The 14862-nt window shown below is 40.4% G+C and overlaps 1 protein-coding gene across 3 annotated transcripts in view; it reads left to right on the top strand.

Moving 5' to 3' along the window:
• Positions 1-3485: 3485 nt before the first annotated feature.
• The window catches only part of LOC133981555 (A-kinase anchor protein 13-like), a 69129-nt gene continuing 57752 nt past the window's right edge, over positions 3486-14862 (top strand). For all 3 annotated transcript variants that reach the window (XM_062420310.1, XM_062420312.1, XM_062420311.1), the window contains exons 1-2: positions 3486-3533; positions 8751-8827. The gene's annotated coding sequence lies outside the window, so the exon portion shown is untranslated. The remainder of the gene's footprint in view (positions 3534-8750; positions 8828-14862) is intronic.

Consider the following 14862-nt stretch of genomic DNA (forward strand, 5'->3'; position numbering starts at 1 on the left):
GAGCACAATATGAAGGCCAACAGTAAAATGATCACCCAGATGGTCTGTTGTAAACATCCATGACAGTTTATGAACTGTCTCCCTGCTTCTTTGACATATAAAGTGCACTAACTTTCAGTTTGACCTCCAATTATACAGTTTATATAATGTGGATAAACTGTCTTATCCTGTGACTTTTAGTATTTCTTGATTTGTTTAACTTCCATGTAGCGATAATTCAGCGTTCCCAGATCCGAGCTATTAACTTGTTGTGTTCCAGTCCTTAATCTCATCCTGTCTCCTCTCAGTAACCATGGGCCAGGAACAATCCCAGGATCCCCAGGAGAGCCAGTCAGACCCAGAGGCTCTGAGTCAACCTGAATCCACTCACAAGAGTCCTCAGCCCGGCAGGAGGACTAGTCCCAGTTCCACAGACAAAGAAAGAAAACCCCGCAGAGTGCTGTGGAGAGATGGAAGCTGGACTGGGAGTAAAATGGGATCACCCCCACACGTACCAGAAATGGTTGCAAACACAGTATGGTATCCGAGTGAAGACTTAGATAAGGGTGCCAATGAAGACTCAAACATGAAGGCATTGAGCTCCCAGTCAGTTTGGTATGACTGTGACACAGTGGATCAGAGAGAGACTGAACAGCTGGAACAGGGAATGAGAGAGCAGAAAGAATGTGACCTGAGCTCAGCCCAAGCTTCTGGTCTTAGCGCTCAACAGCTGTTAGAACAGGGTCTTAGTTCTCATCAACTGTCTGCAGCTCTTAGTCAGCCACATGCTGTTGGAACACAGCCAGTTCTGTCACATGGGCCTGGTGCACAAAGACGGGAAGTACACGGATCACAGCAAGAGGAGGAAGTAGAGGCAGATTGGAAGGAGGGAGGCAAAGAGGAGGCCAGTAACAGAGAGACGACACACACCAGAAAGAGCTCAGAAACAGTAGAGATAGAAGAGGGACTAGAGGAGAAGCCAGAGGGTGAAGAGATTGGAGCAAAGGGCCGAAAGAAAAGGAGGAAGAAGAGGGGGAAAAGAGGAGGCACAGAGGCCAAGCTTAGCTCGAGTTCCAGTATAGAGTCTCAGAGCCCAACAGAGGTACAGTCAAAGAGAGAGCTGGTAACAAATCTGAATACTCCGTCAGACACAACGTCAGAAGCCAAGGATATAACAGGAAGGGCAGACGTCCAGTCTCCTAGGACTCCTGAGCCAACCCGGAGAGAGGAAGCTGACAAGGACGCCATGCATCTACCCAGCCAGACAGAGGGTGAGACCACGACCACTAATGGATCTGACTGTGTTACAAATTCAGAATCCAGTTATACTTCTCCAGGATTTAGCTCAACAGAGCTTGAACGAACAGAACTGACTGATGCGCCAGCTTCACAGGAATTATCAGAGGAGAGCATGAACTTTCATGGACCTGATGACCTTAACCCAGATTCCAAGTCCACCGCTTCAGAAATGAATGAAACGGATGCCAGAGAGAAAGAGATTGTGGAAACTGTGCACCATGTGAGGACAGAATTATTGGACCCTGCACAAATGGAAGTAAAGGGTCTTACCAGCCCCCTCCAACAAACAATGAATAGTGTGGAGTTATCAGCTGAAAATGAGGATTATACAGTTGTCGGTAAAGCTGTAGCATCTGTGAAGTGGACAGGTTTGGTGGAATCCAACTGTCCAGCGGAACTTCCTGTCAAACGTTCAGATCCCAAAGAATTCACAGAGGACTCGTTTCTTGTGGAATTTCCTGAACAGAAAACACAGCATGTACAACCTGTGGATCTCAAGGGTAAGCCCTCAGAATGTATGGTATCTGAGCAACCTACTGAAGCTGTGGGACAAACACACCTTGTGGAAGCTCAGAATCAACCATTTGAAGGCACAGCGGATGTTTCACCACTTGAAATACAGGAAGGAAGTGCCGAGACAACTGCAGGGGAATATTTAGAGCATTGTTTGGCCGCAGAGATGCTGAGAGATCAGCAGCACATGGAAGAAAAGAAAAATGACTTGTGGGTGGGTGATGAGGAAATGGGTAAGGAAAGAAAAAAAAATGATAGTGAGATGGCACATAGCAGTGAATCTTCCATACAGGTAGGGAAGATGGTGGAGGGTGAGGAGTTTCCTCTTGTAGACAGAGAAAAAGAGCAGCAGAAGTACAATGAAAACCTAGTCAGCACAGCAGTAGCAGTTGTTACAGTAGCTATAGCATCAGCTGTGGCTAGCATAGAGATGAGCCAACCGTTAGCAGACAATCAGACAGAGGTTCAAGAGACTGCTAGCAAAGCCGCAGCTAATGATCCACCATTAGCACTGGAAGCTAATGCACCAACTGATGCTGATTTCAACAGTATTAAATACACACAATTGTCTGCAAAGCTGCTTAAAAACAAAGACAATGATAACTGCCAACTGTTAGCTGACTCACATACAGTTCAGACACAGACAGTAAACCAACATGTACTCATTAAACCTAATGTTCATTTCAGCTCTGAAGAGCACACTGATGCTAAACTGTCTGCAGAGTTACATCCTATAAAGTTCCAGAGTCCAACTGAAACCAAAAACCTACAAGCAGCACAGCTAGATAGTGACGAACATGCTAACCCTGACCTGTCAACAATGGCAGACACTCCTAGTTTAGCACATCATGACAAAGAGGAAACAGAACCTACAAAAAACACATTCTTAACATGTTCACTTCCCAAAGAAGACAGTCTCTTGAAACTTAATATAAAATCCTCTCCAGAAGCTAATGAGATGATTATAACCGAGGTAGATAGCCAAGGTCACATGCCAACAGACATCCAGCTCCTCTGCCCTGTCATAGACACAGGACAACATCCAGAGACTTCTGATTTATGCTGCCCTCATTCTGAGGAGAATCCCAAACTTGAAGAGTGTGTTGAGCCACAAGATCAGTCTGTTTGTGGTAATGAGAGTGAGATACGAGCAGAGAGTGAGTTAGAGTCACATTTAAAAAAGAATGAGGAACGTGATGAGAATGATAGTCATCCTATAGTATATGAAACCGCTGAGGATGAAGACGCTGTTAAGGTACAACAGGACATTTCAGACAGTTCAAAGTCAGAGCACAGTGAGAGTGAGAGAGGTGAAAAAGCTTTCACAGACATGCAGGCTGAAAAATACAGCAGTAATCAGCGTGTGGATGGGCAGGTTCAAACACCATCTGAAGGGGAGATTCCCACTTTGCCACTATCAACACTTCCTGTTATCCCCTCAGACTCAGCTCCTGTGGCTGATTCCAGTTCAGAGGAACTTACTGTTAATCTGGAAACAGGCGAATTCCAGTCGTCCCTTTCATTACCGGACATGAAGCTTGATGCAGGCAGTGGCCTGTTCCGGTGCAAAGACCCTAAGTCTGTTGTCATGGATAATAAGGATGGTGTGTTCACAAACCTGGATAAAGACTCAGACACTCTGGATACAGTGGATGGATGGAAGGAAAGAGAAAATAATAAGATGAAAAGGGAAGACGAAGCACAGAGAGAGATGGTCGCTGCAGCAGACACATCCCAGACAGGTAAATAACTTAATAATACACTTTCATTAATCAGCCCTATGTTTTTCTGTCTCTTAACACATCAAATAGCCACCGTCACACATTAACTAGCTACCATTCACTAAAATCTCACATCAGTAGTGTTCACTTTCAAAAATCAACAGGACTGTAACATGTGAGGTTACATTTAACTGATAAAAGCTGCATAATAACTGACTGCTGTTGTCATCTGAACTTAACCTGCCTAAAGTAACGTTAACTTTAGCTTCATACACAGCCTTGAGTCACTGCCATCCAAATTCAGAACTGTGATCAGATATAGCCTATTGTTTGTCACTGTTTGGGCAGACAGAGTCAGTCTGGCTCAGTGAAAATAGCACAAACAACTGCTTGTAAACAGTAACCTGAAAATGTCAAGAATGGATTTTGTGGTTTGGCTAACTCACAGAATCAATGTCAAAATGTGCAGGTGGTAGTTGTCATGTCAGTGATCATAGACTGAAATATTGTTTCACCACAACTTGTGAAGACACTAATGGTACAAGTTTCTCTTTCCTTTTTGAAAATGGCCTTCATTAAAATAATGATTTTAAAAGTCAGAATCTTTCCTATCTCATTGATCCATGTAGGGTCGTTTTGCTGTCATTTATTTAGTGTCTGACACTTAGTGACCCGTTTGTTTCACCCTTCATTTTTAACAGTGTTAGATAGTAGCTTTGTTTTTACAGTGAATAGGGGGAAGCGAACAGACACAGCGGAAAAAGTGTGTGTGTGTGTGTGTGTGTGTGTGTGTGTGTGTGTGTGTGTGTGTGTGTGTGTGTGTGTTAGAGAGAGAGAGATCCCACTCCAGTGTTTGTATGGGGCAGTGGGGCATGGTATCCAGGCAACGTGATGATGTCATCAAGACTTAACAGTGGACAGCAAAACTAGAGGTCGTCTGAGAAATGGTTGCGGTGTGTGTATGTTCTGTGTGTGTATAGACTGTTTCCTGATGTGAACAACTGACTAGCTGACTTAATACAACTGAAAGAATATAAAATGGATAATCTTTGCGTGTGTGTGTTATTAATACCAGGACAGTGATGCAAAGCTACATCATCATCTTCTATTATTGTAGTTGTGACTCAGTGACTGACGGTGTGTGTGTGTGTGTGTGTGTGTGTGTGTGTGTGTGTGTGTGTGTGTGTGTGTGTGTGTGTGTGTGTGTGTGTGTGTGTGTGTGTGTGTGTGTGTGTGTGTGTGTGTGTGTGTGTGTGTGTGTGTGTGTGTGTGTGTTTCAAGCTCTTTCCTTTATTTGTCTGTCACATCCTCCTGTGCAGGCGGTGCTGTGCTTCAGTGGTTCACTGACACCTCACTGCAACAAGGTCCTGTGCTTGAGACAACTTGGCCCTGTCTTCATTACTGATAATTATGTTAATAAAATATGTCATTTGTATTGAGGTACAAGCTATTCTACTAGTCAGCCCACCTCTACTCCATCTCAACTGTGATCTTAACATTTCTGGCTGCATCCATCTGTTGAAGTACTATTTTTTTTGTCATTCACACAGAGATGACTTCTATGTTCATGTTCCATATGACTTCATTCTGACATACAGGATATGTACAGACATAGATTATACTCACTGATATTTGGAACCTGGTGCACCAGTTCTCTCACAGTCTGCATCACTGATGGATTTAAAAAAAATGTGCTTTCCCTGCTCCTCTCAGTGAATCCACGGATACATCTTCACCATGCATTACTCGTCACTATGACTGCTGGAGCATTTCTGTTTATTAGCCCCAGACATCCGAAATCTGAATCCGAAAATTAACTGCAGGCTAGCTAGCAACACACAACTTTTTGTTCAGATCAAACTCTGACTGAACTCAGAACTCACAGATCTCAGACACTGGCTTTCACTTTGTATTCTGTCCAATTGTATAAAATCCATGTTGTAATAATGCAGAATTACCTTTTAACCTCATAAACATATGCCTATGTTAAGCTATATTGTGTTGTACCAATTGCCCCTCGGGGTAAAATGATGTGATTTATCAATTGATTGATTGACTGAACCTGTCCTATATTTTTTGTCATGATTAAAAATTCCAAATAGAAAATTAAAAAATAGAAAATTAAAAAGATAATTTACTAAACTATTAAGAATAATCACGTTATAATTAAACTTATAAAAAAATAGGAGGTTCAAAAAGTTGAAAATGTAAAATGCAAAACTCAAATTGAAATGCTCAGAACTGAAAGCTTAAATTGTAAAGATGAAATTGAAAATCACAAGGGAAAGAAGAAAAGTGAAACATCCAATATACTTTGCGAAGCACCTGCGTTTGTAAGATAATCCATCTCATCAGGCTTCAAATGATGTGCTTATGTCTGAACCACCTGTGGTTCAGCCAATCAACATTGCAAACCCAGCTTCCTCGCTAGGTAAAACAGTAATGGACAGATGGTTCATCCAATCATCTGCCAAGTATTTTTTAAAGTACCTACCCTTTTTCAAACTGTTTCCAAGGATGTCTTTTCACATGGTTCTGTGTAACAAATCACCTGGTGCTTCAAATTAGCATTCAATATATAGAAATTAAAAAATACTAGAAAAAAAAAACGTTTTGGTATTTGACATCTGGCATTTTAAATTATGTTGTTTCCATTTTCCATTTCACATTTGCTATTTGACCTTTCAAGCTGTATGTAATGAAGAGGCGTTGCCCAAAGGATTGGAGGGAGGGTTTGAAATGACCTGGGTGCAGAGACTCCTTATGGACAGAAGGGGGCACTCACTGCTAAATAGCACACTGCAATCAAAATGGAGAAAACTAAGCAAGCAGAGCGAGCAGGGTTGTTGGGAGGAGTATTATTTATAAAGCAATGACTTCAACCTGATCAAAGTGTTCTAACATTACTGTTCATGTGGCCTCACACATAAAGTCAACAGTGAAAGGAGCGTTAACTCCTCCACCACAGTGGACAGTAACGTGACTGTACAGTAACAGTACATGAAGAATCAGAGATGTCATACAAAACGCATCATTCAAATAGAGAGTGGAAATCAATATATCTGTTTATATATGATCAGAGAAGGTCAAAGAGATTGAGTGTGGGTGCTGGCAGTCATCATGATTACATCATAAAGCAGGATTAAGGGAGATAAGTTCTGCTTTATCAACCGAATGAACCTGATGATCCATGTAGTCCAAACCACTGCAGTGAGCAGAGAGTAGATACCAAGGCAGGTTACAATTACAATATTAAAATCAACAGAGTCGGAGTTACAGCCCTGAATGTTCAGAATGTTGCAGTAGTTTTTCCAGGCTGGAAGGCTGGGTCAGGCAGAAGCTTTCCACTTTACCCCCTAATTATTATAACCCAAAACCTTACTGACTCATCTCCGCCTACTTGAGCTGTCCCTGACTCAGGATGTTGACCGTTAACTCTTCAGACTGATCCGTGTATTTACTGGGAGTATACTATATATGTTTTGACTACCAAAGACACAATCAATGACATTATGTGCATAAAGTAATTATGTAGAAAGAAGTAGCAAGAAGATATACAGGTCTGTCGTTAGTTTTGTTGTCATTCTTGATCATACACTGTTCTGGAGGGTGTTTCAGATTCTTCAAGCAGCTTTTTTAAGCAGCACTGTGAAAGCGCTTCATGTCACTTGGCATACATTATCACATCACCTCCTTCCATAAAGGCAGGGACCATAGACTGTACTTCTACAGCTGGTTTACATTGGAATGGTTTTCAATCCCATAGTTGCTGCTTATGCTCAGCGTCACCTTTTCCGTTTGGAGCCAGGAGCTTTCAAATAAGGAGCGTTGCCTTTCTCGCTCAGGAAACAACAAGGTAGCGGGACTAGCTAAATGATGCTAATACAGCCAGTATCATTATAAAGTAACATTAAACTTGCCAAAGTATTGCAGCAATAATCTTAATAAATACTCAGTCCTGAAGTAGAGAAAGTAGCAGCTGTCAATTAATGTCCACACGACAAGTATTAGTAACAGAACTATCCCAAAATGACCCCATTTAGAGATTGGGATCATAACAACTTGTTCAAACAATGATTGACTTAGTACTTGGAGAGAGAAGTTAAGGCTTTTTGAATGAGAGTCAGTTGGAGCATCTAGCGGCTGTTGGTATCGTTGCACTTTGAAGGACTTCTACATTGGATTCAGTCTCAAGTTGTGGTAGCTGCTGCTTGACAGGGACATACATTTAGATTGTTGGGCTGACTGTACTTCACATTTGGGCATCAGGACTCATCGGACCAAGGTGGACTGAGCCTTATCTAATCGGGGTTTGCTTGTCTTAATGGTCAAGAGATAAAAACACAATTCCTGATGGAGGATGATCTCAATCATCAGTCTTCTGATAGCAACACTAGGAATGGGTTGATCAGAATTGCAGGATCAATACTTCGATACTCAAAATCTACTCATTTAGTATCAAATCCTCTAAAAAAAATATATTGATAATAAAACAATATAATACAAAACATGGGTGGCTGCATTTTCAATACATAGACATATTCAGGTAGTGCCGTTATTAGTTACTACCTTTACCAAAGAAGTTATGTTTTTAGTATGTAACTAAATAAATAATTAAAAATCCAATAGTATCGAAGTCAAACTGTTAAGAATTATTTACTTTTTTTATTTTTTTTACAACTTTATTCAAGTTTCAATAATCTCTGTTTATTATCAGTGTTAAATTGTAATCACTCACCTCTGGTAACATTTCTTATAATGTTGGAAACAAACCTATACCAGGCCTATGAGTTGGCAGTGTAGTTATAACCTATCTTGGGATTTAATACTGATATCCTACATTGAAAAGTGGCCCATGTTCATACAATGATCCTGTAATATATACAGTATATATGTGAAAATATGCACATTTTGTTTAGGTAATTAATGTGTTATTAAAGGCTGTTATCTGTCATTTGATTTGCCTTTATGTGTAATCATCTTATTTTTTAATGACCTTTTTTTTTTTTTTTTAAATCAAACCATTTTAGAAATTATCAATATTTTTTAAATTGTTAAAAGCATTAGTATCATATCAAATTAAAAAAGTTTATCATCCATCTCTAAGCAACCCTGCTTGTAATTGTGTGCTTGCTGCCAGTAGTCATGTTGTGCACCTTGTCCTCTACATGGATGACAAACACATATTGTTAAACTTGTTGTAATCTGATGAAGGAACGTTCTCTGTCTTCTCCACAGAACCAGAAACATTCCCAGCAACACAAGAAAAGCTTCAACAGACCAGGACTGATTCAGACAGGACACACACTCTGCAGGTGAGTTCAGAGTAACATATGGAAGAGATTCTCGTCTCCTGAGCTGAGTGTATCGTCACACCCCTACTAATGTCCCTATTTAAACAAAAAACAGACAAATATTCACACATGCATTTCACATCAACCAGCAACAATAGTGAACAGACACATTCTCAGTTGTGTGATTGTGTCACACAGTAACAGTTTAGATTTTAAATGTGTGTTTCATGTGTCAAACATTCCAACATTAAAACTGACTGTGATGATGAGGTCACAGTAATGGGACAAGATGACCACTCTGCATCCACAGTCAGTCCTTCAGCCATTTACTACTGACACTGATGTCTCCAACACTACTTGAAACACAATTCCATAAGTATCATTTGTTTCTGTCACATTGGCATGTCTACAGGTGAGGTTAAAGTTCATGTGTTTATGTGTTTATGTGGTACATCATGTTAAACACAGCTGCCTGTGTGGATTTTTGACTTTTTGTGTACAGATCTCACCACACTTAAAAATAAGTGTATATATTAGTGTACAGTGTTAACTGAAACAAACAGCGTGGTGCTTGATATAAGATTTTTTATAATTGTAAATGAAGAACTATTGAGGCCGTCTCATGGTAAAGGTGGGAAAAGCTTGTGAGTGAAATTTGACTTGATATTATATTGTTTTGCTTTATGACCTTTCTACAATCCTTACTTTTAAGTGTCATATATCCGCTGTGTGGTTGTCCTTCCACTGTGCTGCCTGTGGACATAACTAACCATCTCACTGTCTGGAGATTACAATGTTAATTTTTTTCCCTCCTCATTAGTTATCTGAAAAAGTGAACTTTTGGTGCAATAAAACATTGCTCACAGAGTAGAGCAGGTGCAGTACAAACCTGTGGAAATGAGACTGAAGATAAGATTCATGAGAGGAGAACTAGCTGGATTCCAAACTTGTAGGTCCCATGATTCTGCCTGCAAACTCCTTGAGATGATCAATCAATCAATTACTTTATTTATCCCAAAGGGGCAATAAGTTGTGCAGCTTGAACATGACTTAACTATATGCTCCAAGCCTTTCAAAGTTAAAGCCAGGCCAGGCCAAGGTCACAGATACAACCATATAAATCATTTTCCAGTGCCTGCTTGTGACGCAGTAGTTGGCCTCCTGGACCAACAGGGTCACATTCAGAGATATGGGAACCGTAGGACCTGGACATGTGAGTGTTTGTGGGGACAAGATTACCTCATCATGTGGTGTTTTGGCTGAGTTGCATGATGTAATGTCAGAGACAGAGAGGTGTACAGTATATAAACATGCAGTGGACAGAAACGAAGTGATAGATGACTTTATTCACTCACATAAAAATCATTTATTTGCAATGTTCTTCTTTAAAGGTAAATACCAAAGTCATTGAAGAGAGTAAGTGCAGAAAGTTTGACATTAACATCAGTGAGGTTACAGTATGAGATGTACACAGTGTGAAAGATACATGTATTGATCTATCTATATATGTGGGAAGACAGTTAGATGCATATTTATAATTCACTTATCAATAGATCATGATAACTCATAACTCTGTATCTGCACATATTTAGAAATAAGCATATCAACTAATATTATAACATATTTCACATAAAATATTACTCATTGTTACACATCTTTAAAAGGCTTTTATATATGAAATGTATCCACACACAGATCTTTCTATATTGATGTAAATCTACTCAAGTTATTACGTTACTTTAGTTCAAATGGAATGTGCTGAAGCACAGAACAAAACATGTGTTACTGTAGGTGTGAACTCCACTCACCCCAACTCATTACTCCTGGAGTGTGTTTGTTTGTCACTCTCTCTCTCTCTCTCTCTCTCTCTCTCTCTCTCTCTCTCTCTCTCTCTCTCTCTCTCTCTCTCTCTCTCTCTCTCTCTCTGTGTACTTTGCTGCCTCCCTGTGGTCACAGCAGGTATAACGACTTCCAGATGTTAATTTCTCTTGCTCAGTCCATGTTGGAATCTCTCTCTCTCTCTCTCTGTCTATCTCTGTCTGTCTCTCTCTCTCTCTGTCTGTCTCTCTGTCTCTCTCTCTCTCTCTCTCTCTCTCTCTCTCTCTCTCTCTCTCTCTCTCTCTCTCTCTCTCTCTCTCTCTCTCTCTCTCTCTCTCTCTCTCTCTCTCCAAATCACAGCTGGATGGTGTACAGCTGTTGCCATGGTTATTGCTGTGTTTAGGTGCTGCTGATTGGTTACAGATGGAGCTGATTGTTTCCACTTATTGGCTGTAAGTTGCAGCTCTACTCCAGATAGTGAATAACAGTTATAGTAACGTTTTATATTTGTATTTACTAAGAAGGACTTTCATCAGCTGAAGAATCAGCAGCTTGTACACACACTGTACATTAGTGCATGACTGACAAGCAGATACCAGACATTCTGTCATTAAGCTGCTAATAGCCCAACATTCTTAGTCAATCTTCCTGAACATTTTAAAGCCTCTCTAATTCTTATTCTTATTGTTGTTATTGTCAGAAAATAAAAGAAGAATGTAGACACTAGCACTATCAGTGTAACACTGTAGATATAAACACATTTCACACAGTACTAATGTGTCTTCTTCAGTGAAACAGTCACACAGGTGTTTGTTGTGTGAGGCTAACTGGAGACATCCATATAAATGATTTCGCATCTCAGAAACCATATTGATATACCCAATTTAAACCCATATATAACATGCCTAAGTGTGTACAGCATGCAGATGTTGAGGCGGTGTGACTCCCACCATCACTGACTGATAAAAAGAAGCAAAACATGAAGAAGTTTGTTTCCTCTTCAGAGGAGCTGAGCAGAGCGTATGATGCAGCACAGATGAAGAGGATGTAGAGGGTGAATGAGCTTTCATCATGCATGTGGCTGTAACAGTAGCTTATAAATGAAGCATGCAAACCTTCTTTAGTTACCATTCCTCTGTTGGAAGAACAACAATCTTCATGCATAGATGCTTGCCGTTTTTTCTTTCTCTGCTGGATCCTTTTTATTCACCACAGTAGCAGAGAACTCATTTAATTTTTTCCCCCTTTTCTAGCAGATAAAAAGTCTAGTTTCTCTCCTTCTCTCAGAAGTGCAGAGGCACTCAACAGATAGAGCTCCATTGTTTCTGTGTGAGTGAGTGAGCGGGCGAGAAGTAGCAAATGGATGAGAGGGAGTTTGTTTCAAAGTGAAGGGCAGATGTGATGTGTGTATGTGTGTGTGTGTGAGAGAGAGAGAGACAGAGAGAGAGAGAGAGAGGGGAATGGAGGGCCTGAAGGAAAAAGGAAAAGAGAGTGGGAATAAGGGATGGAGGGAGGGGCCGGTGTTATGAACAGATGTGGGCAGACAGGCTCATTTTCCAACCCAAACTTCACTGAGAAGGAACACAAGATATGTCGACTTTACTGGATCCTGCATCAGACTCCGAGCTTCTTTTTAGATTTAATGCAGCGACCAACAGTTGACTTTTCATCTTGGTTACATTTTGGAATTTGTGATACCAGACAGAGTGAATTTAACCAGGGTTTTGACACATTTGCTTCTTTTTCAGTAAGTAATTTGTGGTATACAAATTTAAAGCTTCAGTTGATTTATGGCGGGTTTTTTCTCGTTTGGTGGCTAGAAATTCAACGACCTCCACTTCTGGAAACTGCAAATTGGACCTTTTTTTTCTTCTTCTTCTTCTGGGGACTCCACCCTCAGCTGCTCAACTTATTTGTTTTTCTGACAGAGCCGCAGTCAAGAGAGAGCAGAGAAATGATAGAGTGAGGTGTGACACAGTCGTGGTTGTAGTTAACCTGCAGTATGGTTGATACACAGTGTGTTTATTAGCACATTGAACCTCACTGCAGTTGGAATGACTTGAGCCCTGACTGGCTGAAACTGCAAGCATGTATGAGAGACACAGGCGGAGGTACAGCTTCTGTGCCAAAGGAGAGAGGACTGTGGATGTGGTGTTAATTAAGGTAGGTGTGTGTGTGTGTGTGTGTGTGTGTGTGTGTGTGTGTGTGTGTGTGTGTGTGTGTGTGTGTGTGTGTGTGTGTGTGTGTGTGTGTGTGTGTGTGTGTGTGTGTGTGTGTGTGTCAATCTGAACTTCTTTGGCCTGCTCCTTTTGGATTTTACATTTTATGGAATGTTGGAATCGGAGATGTGAAACGTTCATGGAAACAATCGTTTTATCTGCAGTCTCATTTGTCAGATGTAATGATGATGTCTTGTGAGACATTGGAATGTTTTGGATGTGTGAATTCTCTAACACATATGGATATATACTACCTGTACATGTCTTAGTTTAGCATGTTGTATGTTGTTATTTTTAGAATAAAACAGATGACTTGGAAATGCCATCATTTTGCACATCAGTGGTTGTAGACATATTCTATAGCAACTCATGTTTTTTTAAATAGATTTGTCTGTGTGTCCAGAGGTTTTAAACAATCCACAAAAGTGTGTAAGTGGACGGAGGAGAGGGTTGATGAGGCAGTCTTCAGCTTTGTGCTGTAAAACATATCTATGTATGCATGCTGAAATCCAAATATTATTCTATCATTCCTGTTATTTGTAATTCTTTTAATAGAAGTAATATACTTTATTGTCATTGTACAAGAATGTACAACAAGATTTGGAAATTCTGAGATTTCACTTTTTTTTTCAGTTTTGGAACTAGACTTTCCATCATGCTTTGTCTGATTTACAGTATTTCAATCATGCAATAATAATGATATAACAGTAATGCATAGTGTTGCAGTCTAGGAAAAAAAAGTATCTGAGTATCTTTGTTGTATGATTTCTAAAACAGAATTGTGGATGTTCCTCCGTAATGATCCACCATCACTGGAAACAGTGAGTGCTTCCAGCAGCTTGTGTATTAGGCTTTGAGTTCTGACACAACAATGATGGAGTGTGATACACAGGTTGACTGGTTTACAGCGTTAAGATGACCTCATACTTCCAACCTGTCATTGTCTTTAAACCTTCTGTGTGGGACGTTTGTCTCCCTCTCTGACAGTGAGAGTCATTCCAAAAATGCTGCTGACATGTGCTTAGGTCATAGGCTCTGCTGTAGCCTACTCCATCATTACTGTTGTAGATGTAAAATGGTGGATAAATAGTTTTGAGTGTCAAACAGCACAACGTCTGGCTGGTGGAACAGGCAGGTGCATGCTCTGCCTGTTGAGCATGTGCAGTATGTATTCATCTGGCGAGGGTGGGAATGTCAAACCTGACACATGAAAACGTCAGCATACTGAAATACAGAGAGATTGATGTGGTGGTGTTGGGCTTAAAGGAGCACTCTGCTGATTTTCAAACGTACTTCTATCTATCTTGATTAGTGATATAGTGTGAAAATCAACAGGGTATTTTTGTAATGTTTTCTGTGTCTCTGGGCCAAAGCCTCAAAATGTGTTGTTGAGGAACCAATGATGTCATTGGTTCAAGAACTACAGCTGTTTTCTGTTGAGGTGCCTTCAAGGATGGTAAAATGTTGGTCTTCCAAAACACTCCCCGTCTACCATGTAACACCAGTGAGAAGAAAAAAGCAGACACTAAAATGTCACACTGTTAAATACTTTAAAATATCAGCAGAAAGCAGTTTTATGATAAGCAGCTGAACATCACACTGTGGAACTACACACTAACAGAGCAGTGACTGTTGACGTGGACTGGCAGCGACGTCACAGCTGCAGCTAAGCTAAGCTGCTAAATTTCTCCATGATTCATCCGGAAGAGCTGAATCTTACACAAAAAACCAACTACTACTACAATAGAGTTTTGGAGCAGTAATGTGGTACCACTGTTACAATTTCTGAATTGAGTGCTGTGGAATCACAGAGGAGAAACTATGACTGCAGCTGTGTTACAGACACCAAAATCAGGTGCTGAGTTTCTCCATGACTTCTGACACTAACACAAACGAACAACTTGACGTGTCACTACTATTCCAACTCATGAATCTGAATATAGTGCTGTGCTATTGGACTTGAACAGAATCACAGTGACTGTGTTTTACCGGAACTTACGCAGCTGCATTAAGCTCCGA

The sequence above is a fragment of the Scomber scombrus genome, chromosome 6 (genome assembly GCF_963691925.1).
Source record: "Scomber scombrus chromosome 6, fScoSco1.1, whole genome shotgun sequence".
Classification (NCBI taxonomy): domain Eukaryota; kingdom Metazoa; phylum Chordata; class Actinopteri; order Scombriformes; family Scombridae; genus Scomber; species Scomber scombrus.